This window comes from Macrobrachium rosenbergii, chromosome 53, assembly GCF_040412425.1.
Source record: "Macrobrachium rosenbergii isolate ZJJX-2024 chromosome 53, ASM4041242v1, whole genome shotgun sequence".
In the NCBI taxonomy this organism is placed as follows: Eukaryota; Metazoa; Arthropoda; class Malacostraca; order Decapoda; family Palaemonidae; genus Macrobrachium; species Macrobrachium rosenbergii.
This window is the reverse complement of record NC_089793.1, coordinates 11,655,324-11,669,956: the sequence shown is the minus strand read 5'-3', so window position 1 is coordinate 11,669,956 and position 14,633 is coordinate 11,655,324. Positions and strand designations below refer to the sequence as shown.

Genomic DNA, 14,633 nt, shown 5'->3' with positions numbered 1-14,633 from the left:
GAATATGACAAAAAAAACCCTTGACGTAATCCCTAAACTTTCTTAAAGTCGAATATGATTTTCTTTTTTTTTGCCTTTGTCGACAGACAGACAGGTAGGCGAGCGCCGTTTAAGGAATTATAAATTTAGTACAAAAGACATTATTTTCTTTCGAATGATCCGGTGTGTACCAATCAGTGTATACCACAAGTTCTAAAGAATACTTTAGACCTTGGTATACCACGTACTTCCAGACCCCAGATCGAACAGCAATAAAATGTCTTTGTGTGTATATACGAGTGTGTGTTTTAGTCGTAAGACGTCAATTACAGGCCTTTTGGTGGTGGTCTTGAAGACTGTAATTTAGTACGGGTTGACAAAGAAAGACACGGTGTTGGTTTGTTGTAGTTATTGATGTTAATGTTAGGACATGAGTTACTCACGATGTGGCGGTAGTGTATTCCTAAAGAGTCTAAGAGATCGTCATGTCATTCGATATGGTAATGCTGTTTAGCATTATGTAATGATATTTTCATATTTGTTGATATTCATGATTTGGAATGAATCTGGGAACTTATTGCCTAAACCTCCCGTAGAATATTTTTGGTAATTCGTTGATGCGGAGTGATTGAATGATAATAATATTAAATTAATACGATTTTTAGTTGACAATATACAATGCAGACTTACAAAAAAAAGAAAGGGTATTAAAGTGGTCAGCGGTCACTCGGTCTTTTGTACCCACAAATGGTGCAACTTGGAATCCACAAATGGTGCAACTTGGAATATCATCTCTCTTCTTCCACAGCACTGAATACGTGCCGAGGAATAGCACTTATTTTTTATTCCCTCGGCTTTCAGTCAGGTCGGCTGAGAATTTTCACGGCTGAGCAGCTCGTGTAATTGAGCAGCTGTTTCTTCACGCTTGTGAACGTGTCCTTAACCACATTAGTATTTCTGGGTAGGTGGGTGCCTTGGCTAGATGATTCATTGGTTTTCAGGAAGGGTCTTCCTTTGGGGATGCCGTTTATATATAGATAGAGGTGAGAGAGAGAGAGAGTGGGTGGTTAGTGTACACGATTCATTCTCTTGCATAAACATTAGCTGCACAACTACTGCACGAGTAATCTTGAATTTCTTCATGCTGTCGTAAAAGTGATTCTCTCTCTCTCTCTCTCTCTCTCTCTCTCTCTCTCTCTCTCTCTCTCTCTCTCTCTCTCTCTTTGTAAATGCTTAATCACACTCCGGAAGGTATTTTCGTATTACAGTAATATAAACAAAAATAGTTTTGTATCTGTATGTTGAATTGTGGTAATTCAGATAATTGTGAAGATGCACCTATCATATCTGCTAGAACTCATTTAAAGGAGAATTCGCTCTCGTTAAATACGCAGTATTTTTCCCAGTTTTAACTCTCCGCTGAGATGGGCAAACAAGAACCAGTTTGAATGAGAGTACGTAGCTTCAGTGAATGAAGCTGTTGTAATTTTACCTGCTGCAGGTGTTAACTTTTCCTGCTTGTTAGGCTGTTTTTTATTGAACGCCGCCAAGGTTTTCATACGAACAAAATTGCCCGACGTGAAGTGACCAAGAATTCACAAGGTATGATTATATATACACACACACACACACACATATATATATATATATATATATATATATATATATATATATATATATATATATATATATATATAGAGAGAGAGAGAGAGAGAGAGAGAGAGAGAGAGAGAGAGAGAGAGATAGATAGATAGATAGACAGGTAGATAGATAGATATTTCCTATATGAAACCCCTTTTAGATTTATTTATTTATCCTTTTAGTTTTCTGTTTAACTTTGTTGCGGCGTCAATAACTTAGGCGTTGTGACGCAAGTTCTAGCAGTCATAAATCAATTAAGCAATCAAGTGACCAAGAATTTTCTCTTGTACGTTATGCCCTATAATGCCTACAGAAAATTGGTATTTGATTACTTGTTGGAAGCGTCCGCTGAATATCATCTTACACACTTCTTGAAACATTACTATATTATGTTTTAATAATTTTAAATCCAAAACAGATGAGCAACGTATTATCATTTTCCAGCCTAGACCCGAATACGGGAAAATAGAAAAGAAAGAAAGAAATCTTGAGGTTCTTAAAGGAAGAAAAGCAGTAAGAGTCATGAAAAACAGAAGGAATGGAATTCCAAAGCTTGGTAGCATTTGCGATAATCGAATAGGTCGATAAATTCTCATGGGTTTCAAAAGGGGGTCAGAAGAACATTTTGGGTCAAAAGATGCCATTAGTTCAACAAATCGAAATACTTTGCAAGAAACGGTGCAGTAGAATACAACTTCTAATGCACATTTCTGAATTGTTCTCATTTTATATAAATGTTACGTTATGTTTACTGGAAAATGAAGATAATAATAGTGATTGAAAATTTATCAGCAGTTGAAATCAGCGGACACTAAATCGTTGTAGTACTTCCAGTTTCCACATCGATGAATTGACTTGCACTTTTAAGATTTTTTATAAACGTCTTATTATTCCAAATACTCGGTAAACGATAACATTCATCATCAGCTATTTGCGTAACTTTAGAAATATTGTATTAGACCTTCACTTTCTTTTAAATCTGGATTTTGACAACGTTAAGCTGGGAGTCCTGGCAAGCAACATCATTTTCTGTCGTGAGCCGCTAAATAAATTTCATCGAGAAAAGAAGCCGAAAGAAAAGGACGAAGGGATTTCCACCCTTATATAAAGAAGAAGTATGGCTTTTTTTGACATGCCTGGAGGCTGATGAGTGATCAAGGGTTCCATGAGGGGGTCGATGGTCTCAAAGAAAAAAAGTTTTGGGTCATTTGAGCTGAAGGAGATGAAACGGCTGTCATAACTTGGATAGGGTCCACTGCTTTGTGATTTTCCCTTTCACAATTCTTTAACTTTATTTCTGAAATGTAGAAGTTGTAAGGTATCTTATTAAATTATTTTTATGATTGTTATGCCTTTATCTCTTCGTTAGATTTGGTGGTCTTTATTCTCTGATATTTGGTCGCAAATAGGTAGTATCTGAGTGTAGGCCTTAAGCTTTTTTCATCATACTGTATGAGCGATGTATAGAACAGAAAGTTCTTTATCTACTGTAGACATCAGAGTTCATATGATCTTTTTACCTTGTTTCCAAAATCCTTTAAAATCATCTTGATTGTATTAATATTTCTAAGCAGCCGTGTAACCTTAATGGGCCTTTGCAATTTATCATTTTTGAGTATTTGAATATCCCCCCCCCCCGCACGCACTCGTTTAGAATATATCTCTATGCATTCCATATGTTCATTAATAGATGAGCATTGTGGCACTGCCTGCAATAGTAGGAAATTACATTACCAAAACCTGTTTCAGGCTTCGTTGAAATTTTGCCTCCCATAAAATATTCCTTAATTTACGTTCATGGTTCTCGGGTTGAATGCGTTTTGAAATTGCTAATCCAAAGAGAGAGAGAGAGAGAGAGAGAGAGAGAGAGAGAGAGAGAGAGAGAGAGAGAGAGAGAGAGAGAGAGAAATTGCGTTACATTTGTTTTAGATGTAATTTCCATGATGTACGGATTATTCTCTCTCTCTCTCTCTCTCTGTGTCTGTTTTACGAGTGGGCTCGACCTGAAAAATATTATTCAGTAAAGCTATCTAAACATTTTATTCCTTTTCCTCATCTCCACTGGTTCGCTTTGAAAATGTTCTTGTGAATTTCCTAGTAGATTTGCACAAAAAAAAAGTGGGAACCCACTCCACCTCAACCCCCCTTGCCTCTTCCTCCTCCTCCTCCTCCTCCTCCTCCTCCTCCTCCTTGTTCTTTATCTAAATTAACGTACCGTTGTACTCTTTCCGGTGTTCTGATTCTTCGTAGAAATCGATTCTTGCTTATTACCAAACAGGTAAGACGCACCAGGTGTCACGCCCAAGAAAGGTGACATTTATAAAGGAACAAATGGAGTACTAAGAGCCTAAGGTAACAAATTTTCTAACTAGAAGTTTACCTGAGTAATGATATGTTGAATTTATAGCGTAGATTATGACTGTATGATGAGTGGAAGACGGCAGATGTAATTAATTTGAAGTTATGTAAAGTATTCGTAATTTAAAGACGAAAGAAACATTTAGATAAAAGGTAAAGGATGCATAGCCCTGAATACTGCTTATGTTGAGTTTTTCTGTGCTTTGGAAATAATATGCTAACTAAATTTCCACACAATTTAGTGTAATTGTGCAACATTACTCAAATGTATATCAGGTCAGTTATATACGTATTGGTAGCATCGCCATTCATCGTGGACAACTTATGTAAAACCACCAGATGCGTTTCCGCCTGTGAATGCCAACCCTCGCTGGCATCTCTGTACACACAGACGAAACATCTCATTCATCACGGGCCTGAGGACTTGAATTTAAATGCAAAGAGAGAGAGAGAGAGAGAGAGAGAGAGAGAGAGAGAGAGGAACCTCCTCTGTATCTCGCTCCTTAAACATTCCACATGCATGCGAGGATCCCTCGCATATTTTCCGGGAATGCAGCGCCCAAGTGGCTCCATTGAGAAATATGCCTTCTGAAACAGTGGCAGATATTGCTAGTGCCATATTTTGGGAACAAATTGAAACTCGTATCCATTCGAATTCGCGTTGGGAAGCTTCTTTTGAGTTTGTTTTCGTTTTGTTTTCCTTTTTTTTTTTGCGGTTTTGTTTTTCCTCTTAAGTACTCGATGTTTTTCTGCGATGGTTTTTATAGTGGATGAAGAAATACTGAAATTTTAATATCATGTATAGTGGCGTGATAACGATTACTTCATTCCCAGTGCTCGTTTTTCCATAGCTGTTTTTGATCAAATACGAGTTTTTTCCAGGGTTACTTATATTATAATCTTGGAAGTATTAGAGTTATAGAACAACTATTCCTAATTTGTTACTCTGCGTTTTCTTAAAGCCCATACATCCAGTATGGTGCCTCATGAGTCAAGTATCAAAAAGGCGAAATACTTTGTTCCATTAAAAATGGTTATTGCATTCATTTCAGTGTTAAATTTACACATGGTTGTTCGTTCTAAGGAACTGTAAGACCATAAGAGATATATTATATATATACATATATACAGTATATATACACACACACATATGTATATATATATATATATATATATGTATTTATATAGTATATATACATACATACATATCAGTACGAACATACAAAATACACACACACATATCTCTGCTTTTACACCTCGTCGCCATCGGAATCCGAGCGAAGACTTTCGGCATCTTTTGAAAAAGCCGAAACGCACGTCAGGGAATCTTTCCGATGGATGCGCCCATCTGCACGGCGTAGCGAGCGGGATTTATGCAATGTTTACCTAATGCGTCGGATCTTGCGGTGCATTGTGGGAATTCGCTGTTAAATCACACCTTCGGAGCGGCACATCAAATCCAGATTGGCACCGCCATCGAATTTTACGATTCCGCGAAACACGGAACGCCGAAATTTTGCATTTCATTTCCCTCCCACTTTAGCGTTTTTCTTTCTATTTTTCGGTGGGGTGGGTAAAAGGTATCCATACTAAACACACCGGCACAGACGCACAAAGTATATTATATATATTATATATATATATATATATATATATATATATATATATATATATATATATATATATATATATATATATATATATATATATATATATATATATATATATATGTATGTATATGTATATGTATATGTATATGTATATGTATATGTATATATAGATAATATTTATATATTTATTTATTTATTTATTATATATACTATATGTATTATATATATATATATATATATATATATATATATATATATGTGTGTGTGTGTGTATGTATGCATGTATGTATGTATGTATGTATATTTCTCTGTGCATTTACATGCATACACAACAATAACACCTCAACTTAGCTGCCATACTATGATTATTTTTTCTGTACTTCCATTCTGGATGTAATGCATTTTTTTTTTTTATAAATCTCTTGAATTGAATATGAAGTGTAAACCACAGGTTAGTTTAGGTTAGGAACTAAGTGGAATTGCTGTTAACTGTAAGAAATTTAGTAAATATTCAATTGCAGGTTATAGCATAAGGTCTTCGTGACCTAGCGGACTATGCTACTTACCAGAAAAACTAGACCCGAGAGCGTCTGTTCAGTTTAGGTGCTACTGTATATATATTTGATTAATTCGTATGAAAGACTTCATAGTTTTTTTGTACCTTTTTTACCTTAATTTATAGTTTTAATGAATTTTAGCTAAATTAATGATTGATTTTAAACGCTGAATGGCCACAGTTGCCCCAGTGCTTTGCATGTGTGCTTAAAGTCTATAAATCCATCCATAAATCATAGGAAAGGTATCATGCAGCAACATCGTCATCCAGTAGTCAACTGGAATCTTGTTGTCCCTGGCGTTGATTTTGGAGAATCATTGTGGAATCTATCAATTACGAGAATGAAAAGGGGTTCGAGGGTTTAGGCAAGGTCTATAGACCTTGGGTTTTTAGGGTTATAGGAAGAGACGAAGTCTGTCTCCGGCTCTATGCTCGGCTGACCTTCTAAGGAAAGGGTCTGTTGTCCCCTTCCACCATCCTGCATCCCGGATTGATCCTGGAGTGTGGCAGTTCCAGTCTCTCTCTCTCTCTCTCTCTCTCTCTCTCTCTCTCTCTCTCTCTCTCTCATATGTCTTAGTTTTTATATCTTTCTTTTCAGTTCTTTATCATTTTTTTTGTTTCAGCTCTCTCTCTCTCTCTCTCTCTCTCTCTCTCTCTTGTTTTTAATACTTTTATCACTTTTTTCTCTCAATTTTCTGTCTTGATTCTCCCTGTCTGTCATATGTTTTAGTTTTTTTTATATTTTTCTTATTCAGCTCTTTGTAAATGTTTTCAGCTCTCTCTCTCTCTCTCTCTCTCTCTCTCTCTCTCTCTCTCTCTCTCTCTCTCTCTCTCTCTCTCTCTCTCTCTTGTTTTCGATATTTTTGTCACTTACCTGTATTTCAGTTCTTTGTATTTTTTGTTTTCAGTCTTAGATCTTTCTTTTTCAGTTCTTAGTAATTTTTCTTGTTTTTGTTCTCTCTCTCTCTCTCTCTCTCTCTCTCTCTCTCTCTCTCTCTCTCTCTCTCTCTTGTTTTTAATATTTTATTGACTTTCCTTGTATTTTTCGCACTCATGTGCTTTTAATCTTTTATATCTTTCTCAGTTCTGTAATTTTTCGTTTTTGTTCTCTCTCTCTCTCTCTCTCTCTCTCTCTCTCATGTTCAATAGTTTCAACACTCTTTTTTTCTTAAATCTTTGTATTTTTCTCCCTCTCTCTCCCGTATGTTGTTAGTCTTTTATATCTCTTTTTTTCAGTTCTTTGTCATTTTTTGTTTCATCTCTCTCTCGCTCTCTGTGGAAATTTTTCCATTTTTCTAGTTTTCTTTACCTCTCTATTTCCTTTCCTCTTCCGCGTGAACAGAGACTTGGTCTTTGTAATTTTCTCTAATGCCGAGATTCGCGGAATCCTCACTTGAAAGTTTGTCTTCGGGGATGAAATGGAATAGAAGTTTGGATTAAGATGGCAGCGGGGCGTGTGCCGCCCTCCCGACAAAGGGAGAGAGAGAGAGAGAGAGAGAGAGAGAGAGAGAGAGAGAGAGAGAGAGAGAGAGAGAGGCAGGCTAACGAGAACGATGATTAGGGATGGAAAACAAAGCCAGTTAGAGTCCCAGAGGGAGAGAAGGGAAGAGATTTATCGAGGGAAAGAGAAGGAAGGAATTTTTTTTTATGCAAAGTGTCTTTTATTTGCGGGAAATAGATCCGCTGTTAATTAAATTTAATTTCTTTTGAAAGTAGCTTTTTTTTTTGCAGTTAACAGTATTTGCTTGTCAGATAGACAGACAGTGAACTCAGTGGTAATAGGAGTATAATTTGTATAAACGACGACAGTATTCAAGAAAATTTGCAGTTATACGTATAAAATATCAAGCGCATTATATTCTTCTGCATTGTCTTGTTCAAGGTTTAGTCATAGTTAACGTTGATTTGATTTCTGTATATTTATCTGTGTTATAGACAGAAATATGCTAAGTACATTGTGTTTTATATATTAGAATAGTTCATTCGTATTTAAACTCATAAACGAAATTATAAGTAATACGTGAAAAGAAAGAATAGATAATGGGTATTTAAATCATACATTACTGTAAAATCGTAACAATCTATCATAAAATGGGTATTTAAATGGCACAAAAAAACTAATTTTATAATAAAAAAAATTCTATAAAATGTATTAAATTAATAAAATTTTACTATAAAAAAGAAAATAAAAAGAGCAATAAAAAATATAGGGACCACTAACCCCCTTTGTGTCTTGCATGTTGGGTGTAGTCGAGCCCATTACATGTAATTATATCCGTGTTCATTACCCTCGAGAGCAAATATAACATTACACTTTGGAATTCCGTAGCGTGATGTGGCGTTTCTGCGCAAGAACTCCTCCTGCTAATGGCATTAGAGCGGCATTCCAGCGTGTGCGTGATGCCGCGGCTTTCGTGGAATTATATAAGACTGGATTACTGCATGAAAGTTCATTTTTCTTAACGCTGTTACCGTCTTGTGTATTTGTAGAAATGCTTGGTAATGAATTTTAGAGGCAGTTTGCACAGGATTGTAAAGTATTGATTTTTAAACGAGTGTTACGTGTTATAAATAACTTTGGGTAAAAGTTTTCAAGATTAGTAGTAGCTGTATTGGACATATATATTATGTGTATATGTATGTATATGTATGTATATGTATGTATATATATATATATATATATATATATATATATATATATATATATATATATATATATATATAATTATATATATACAGTATATATAATATATATATATTTTCTATATATATATATATATATATATATATATATATATATATAGAAAGTGTCATTGACTTCATTTCATTTTTTAAAAGGGAATCTAAATGGCACCATTACCAGTATTACCATTTGAAATTGGTATTACGGAAAGCGTGATACTCATAAAATATATTTCGGTCGCACCGCTATTAAGAAATATTGTAGAGTAGCATAGTAGAGAGATTTTGACAACCATTGCAGAAGGAAGTGAAATTCTGACGCCTGACGATACAATAATTTTATCCATTCATAGAACATTCTATTCTGACAAGTGAATATTTTATACGAAATCTTTTCCTAGTTGTGTCAGTTAAACATTTTGCGTTGCGTTTTCAGCAAGCAGCTCTCTCTCCCCTTCTCTGATGTTTGAGACGGATCCTGTCAAATGATTATTTTCTAATATCGCTTGTCGAGCTTCGTTTGAACATCGGTTTTTATCATAAGGTCCTGGACTTGAATTTCCCATTTTCCAGTTATTACTGTCATATAGTAGTGTACGAGTATTTAGCAATTACAGCTTATTTGAGGCATTAACATGAGAAAGATTTGTTTCTCTTGTTGATCCTGTGAATTTTATCACTTAATATATGATTGGTGCAATAAACTTGAGTCTTTACTTAGTTTGTCGCAACCAAAGCCACTGCCTGGACCGGAAGTGGGTTCTTCGATTTGGGAATATTTGAAATGTCTTGATATTTATGTTCAAGGAATTAAATAATAAAAACTATTGTTAACTTTTTTAAGAGATGCTTTCGCTCACTTTGGTTTTCAAAACTAGTGCGGTTGTGTATGTGTGTGTGTTATGGTACTTATTGTATGTATTCTTTCTTTAATTAGGTATTTTCTTTTATTCTTTAAGAATGAGGTTAGTTCTGCATTTTGAGTGGATATTCTTTCTTGAAGAAACTACGACAACGCAGAGTAAGCTTGTTAGGCTCACCACTACGTCACTTCCGTAAATCACCGAGGTGTTTCCTCCTGTTTTCCCCCCCTCCCCTCCCCTCCCCTTTCGACCCCCGCCCCCCTCTTCATCCTCTTCCTTTTTTCCCACGATGTTAAAACTCCTCAGCATTTCTCCCTCCCCTTTCCTTTCCTCTTCTCCTCCTCCTCCTCCCAATTGTTCCTCACTTCCCCCCTTCCAATATCTTCCTGTTAAGTTTCCCCACCTCTCTCTCTCTCTCTCTCTCTCTCTCTCTCTCTCTCTCTCTCTCTCTCTCTCTCTCTCTAAGTATTTGTATTGATTCAGCTCGATTTTCCTCACTTCTCTCTCTCTCTCTCTCTCTCTCTCTCTCTCTCTCTCTCCCTCAAATCATTCTATCCCACGTTTGCACCTGTTGTCACCTGAGGAGGAGAGTGAATATTACGGGCGGAAGTGCTGGAGTGAAGTCAATAACTGTGAAAATCCTCACTTTCATTTTTTTTGTCAGTTAGGTGAAAAGGTAATTAGGAATGTCTCACGGATTCATTTTTCTTTTATCGTAGTTTTTTTTTTATTTCTAAAAATTCATGTCCAGTGCAATTCGTTTCTTCACTGTACACGAATAGGTATGTTTTTACAAGACAGATAGTGACCACTTTAAACGGATTATTATTATTATTATTATTATTATTATTATTATTATTATTATTATTATTATTATTGCTGTTGTGCATGTTAAGGGGAAAGTGTCATTTATTGTTTTAATCACTGTACAGACCGGTTTTTCAATGGAATGTGGTGTTCTCTCTCTCTCTCTCTCTCTCTCTCTCTCTCTCTCTCTCTCTCTCTCTCTCTCATATTTTTGAATAATTGTTCATTTATTTCACTCTGTCTCCTACTTCAGTTAGTTAATTTAATTCAGATCCAGTCTTCCCCACCCCACTCATGCTCCTCCCTCTCCTCTCTCTCTCTCTCTCTCTCTCTCTCTCTCTCTCTCTCTCTCTCTCTCTCTCTCTCTCTCTCTCCATAGTTTTGTTTATTTATTCTTTTATTTTACTCTGTCTCTCAGCTCTAGTCTTCCCCGCCCACTCCTGATGCCTCCTCTCTCTCTCTCTCTCTCTCTCTCTCTCTCTCTCTCTCTCTCTCTCTCTCTCTCTCTCTCTCTCTCTCTAATGGAAGAGAGAGAGAGAGAAGAGAGAACTCCTATAGGTGAGACCACATCCCCCTGTAGGACGCCCTCAGTTCCGCTGCCTTTCTTCTCGGTTTCCGCTCATTTAATTGATTTCTCCCAAAAATGATCACCGTGAGTGCACTTTCCAAGGGAAATGTCTATTTCGCCACCTTCATTCAGAGGTGATGAGACGCGATGGGTTTTGTCGAGTGATTTTCAATTTTTTGGTTATTATTGTTTTTAATAAGGGTCATTTAGTGCTAATTTTTAATATGAATACGAAAGCTTTTTCTTAGTGAGGGTGATTTTAATATGATAAACGCTAAGGCTGTGTTATGTAGTTGTATAAGACTTGTTGCAAACACTTAGGTATTTTCCAAACACTTCGGTATTTTAACTCCGGTTTTGTGCATGTATACATTATAGTATACAGGACGTTATGTATATATACGTAAAAATTTGGTCATGCTGCTGTATATACCTATATTCCTAAAAGTTAAAAGTTAAATAATTGGTACTTACAAACTTGAAGATATTGAAGGGAATATATTAGTTGTGAAGCTAATATTTTATTTAGCGCTCTGAAGTGATATTTCTGTTTTTTTTTTTTTTTTTTTTTTTTTTACCTCAGTGCTATTTATATTCGTCTACAGCTTATTTATTAATGTATGGCATGCATGCTTAAATTTTGGATATACACGACCATCAAAGTTAAAAGTAAAATCATATTCAATCATTTCCCGTAAATGACGAAGTTCAACAAGAATGTTTTGGGGGGAGTATTTATGCCTCCATTCATCATTCACTGTATATTTATTATGAATGAAAGGAAACACCCATTATTCCGTCAACCCCAGCTGCAGTAATTGAGCCCCGTTTCTCTTTCCGTCAATTATGATATTTTGATAAGATACTTACAGGTGAGTTGGTTTTTTTTTATTTTTTTGTTTTTAATGCCGTCAGTTATTTGCATCTCAAGGCTACCTTTCCCGTCTGTTGCTTCACCTTTTACTTCTATTTTCAGTAAATGTGATCTCTCTCTCTCTCTCTCTCTCTCTCTCTCTCTCTCTCTCTCTCTCTCTCTCTCTCTCTCTCTCTGCAGCTTTTTACATTTAGCTGGGTGGAAAATGAGCAAAAAACAAAAAAAAGTTGTGATTTCCATTTATTAAAAACTATTTCTCTCTCTCTCTCTCTTCTCTCTCTCTCTCTCTCTCTCTCTCTCTCTCTCTCTCTCTCTCTCTCTCTCTCTCTCTCTCACTTTTTTTTTTACCTTAAACAGTAGAGGGCCGTAAAATGGTGCCACCCCCCCAAAAAGTTAATTTCAATCTGGCTTAAACGGCTTTCTCTCTCTCTCTCTCTCTCTCTCTCTCTCTCTCTCTCTCTCTCTCTCTCTCTCTCTCTCTACACATTTTTTTGGTGTTGTCAATATACCCCTTAACCTTGACTCTTGGAATACGCCAACCATTTGCTTCATTATCGTAGTCATCAATATCAGGTGACCTATTATACCTGAAGCCTCTTGTTTTCTATCGTCATTGAGTACATCCCTTCCTCCTCCTGCTCCTCCTCCTCCTCATCATCATTATCATCATCATCATCATCACCATCGTCATTATCATCTTGGTCGAAAGGGCCTCCACCCATCCTGCGCCCTCCTCACTTCCTCCAATTTTGCTTTTGTTCCTCCCGTATCTGAATAGATGTGTGTGTTTGTTTCAAGCGTTTGTGTGTTTGTGTGTGTGTTTTACGTGATGGTATGTATGTGCGTACGTGTTTGTTTTTCTTTCATTCCCCCCCCCTTCCCTTTTTCTTTCCCTCCTGATGAAATAACCCGACGTAATTTATGAGCTGGAGGAAGGAAGCGATTCCGAGAAAAGGGATCCAATCCTTCATCCTCTCCTCCATTCGTATCGGGGTAGGTCATGCATCGGAGTTCGTGTCTGGAAATTCTATTCCTTTCGCTATCTTTCTTGCTCTTGTTTCTTAATTTACTTCCTGGGATGGAATGGAATATAAAATTTAGGCCAGTTCCCAAGCGCTGGGACCTTATTTGTAGTTGTATCATATAGAAAATATGTCAAGTACACGTTGCTTTCCATTTTCTTTTTGATGTTCTTGATAGTTAGAAGTTTACGCTAAAATATATAAATACACAGTGTACGTATTATTATTATTATTATTATTATTATTATTATTATATTCACAAATGTGCACTGATTTTTATGGAACATCCAAAATGTCATTGACTTGGCAATAAAGGTTTCACGTGATAGAGTAAGAAAAACAGCACAGTGAAGGGATGACCAATAAATAAATATAAATAGCAGTTATTTTGTGAGTCAAGACTAAAAACTGAACAGTCATTAGAGAGTGATGTGCGTGAGTATTCCACGAAGACATTGTTCTCAAACTCAACTCTGATGAAGGTCATGGCATAGAGGATAAGTCAGAGCCCAAGGTTTTCTTATTTTACACTTATTAGAAGACTTTACTAACCAATTAATGATCTAATTGTCTGAGAGTCTTATCAGTATGTCACAGAAATATCTGGAACAGCTCAAACTAACTGTACAAGAATGAATAAGTATATTCATTTACATCCATCGGCCTTGAAATTGATGTATATTAGGTGCGGTAACTGAAGTCAAGACTGCAAGTATGGAGGAATATTTCCACTTTTATTTGTAATTCTTACTGTTCCAGAAGTAGAGAAGCAAGAGCCCGTGCTGGCATAAGGCCAGGTTAATCTAGAACGGACAAACACCACTGTTCTTCCGTGAAGCTCAAAAATACGTGCGCCTTTTGACATGACTACAAAGTCAAGCGGCAGGGTAGCCAAGTTTATAAGTATACAAACGTCACTTTTTAGTTTTCTGAAAAGAAAACTATTGTGCCGGCTTTGTCTGTCCGTCCGCACTTATTGCTGTCCGCATTCAATCTTAAAAGCTACTGAGGCTAGAGGGATACAAATTGGAATGTTGATCATCCACCCTCCATTCATCAAACATACCAAATTGCGGCTCTCGAGCCTCAGTAGTTTGCATTCTATTTAAGGTTAAAGTTAGCCACAATCGTGCTTCTGGCAACGATATAGGATAGGCCACCACCAGGCCGTTGTTAAAGTTTCATGGGCCGCGGCTCATACAGCATTATGCCGAGACCACCGAAAGATAGATTTATTTTCGGTGGCGTTGATTATACGTTTTAGTGGTTGTACAGAAAACTCGATGGCGCCGAAGAAACTCCGACGCATTTTTTACTTGTTTGAGTGTTTACAGAGCTTATTAAAACCCTCATCACGAACTTGTTTTTCTGGTGGAAGCCCCCTGAAATAATAATGATGTCAATATTTGAGTGCTTTTTTTATATATTCAGTGACCCAGTTTATACTTACTGTTATCTTCATGGCCGCTTCATTTTAGTAACATTATGTTTTAAATGCCCTTGGTGGTTTTTGTTTTATTTATATTCTTGAAAGACAGAATTTGAATGCTGCTTATAGAATATATATGACTTTTGAAACGCTTCCTTTAGCTCTTTATCATGTATATATATATATATATATATATATATATATATATATATATATATATATATATATATATATATGTTTGTGT

General features: G+C 36.1%; 1 protein-coding gene across 3 annotated transcripts in view; it reads left to right on the top strand.

Moving 5' to 3' along the window:
- neur (E3 ubiquitin-protein ligase neur) overlaps positions 1–14,633 on the top strand; it is a 293,962-nt gene that overhangs the window by 246,175 nt on the left and 33,154 nt on the right. The gene's annotated exons all lie outside the window — the stretch shown is intronic.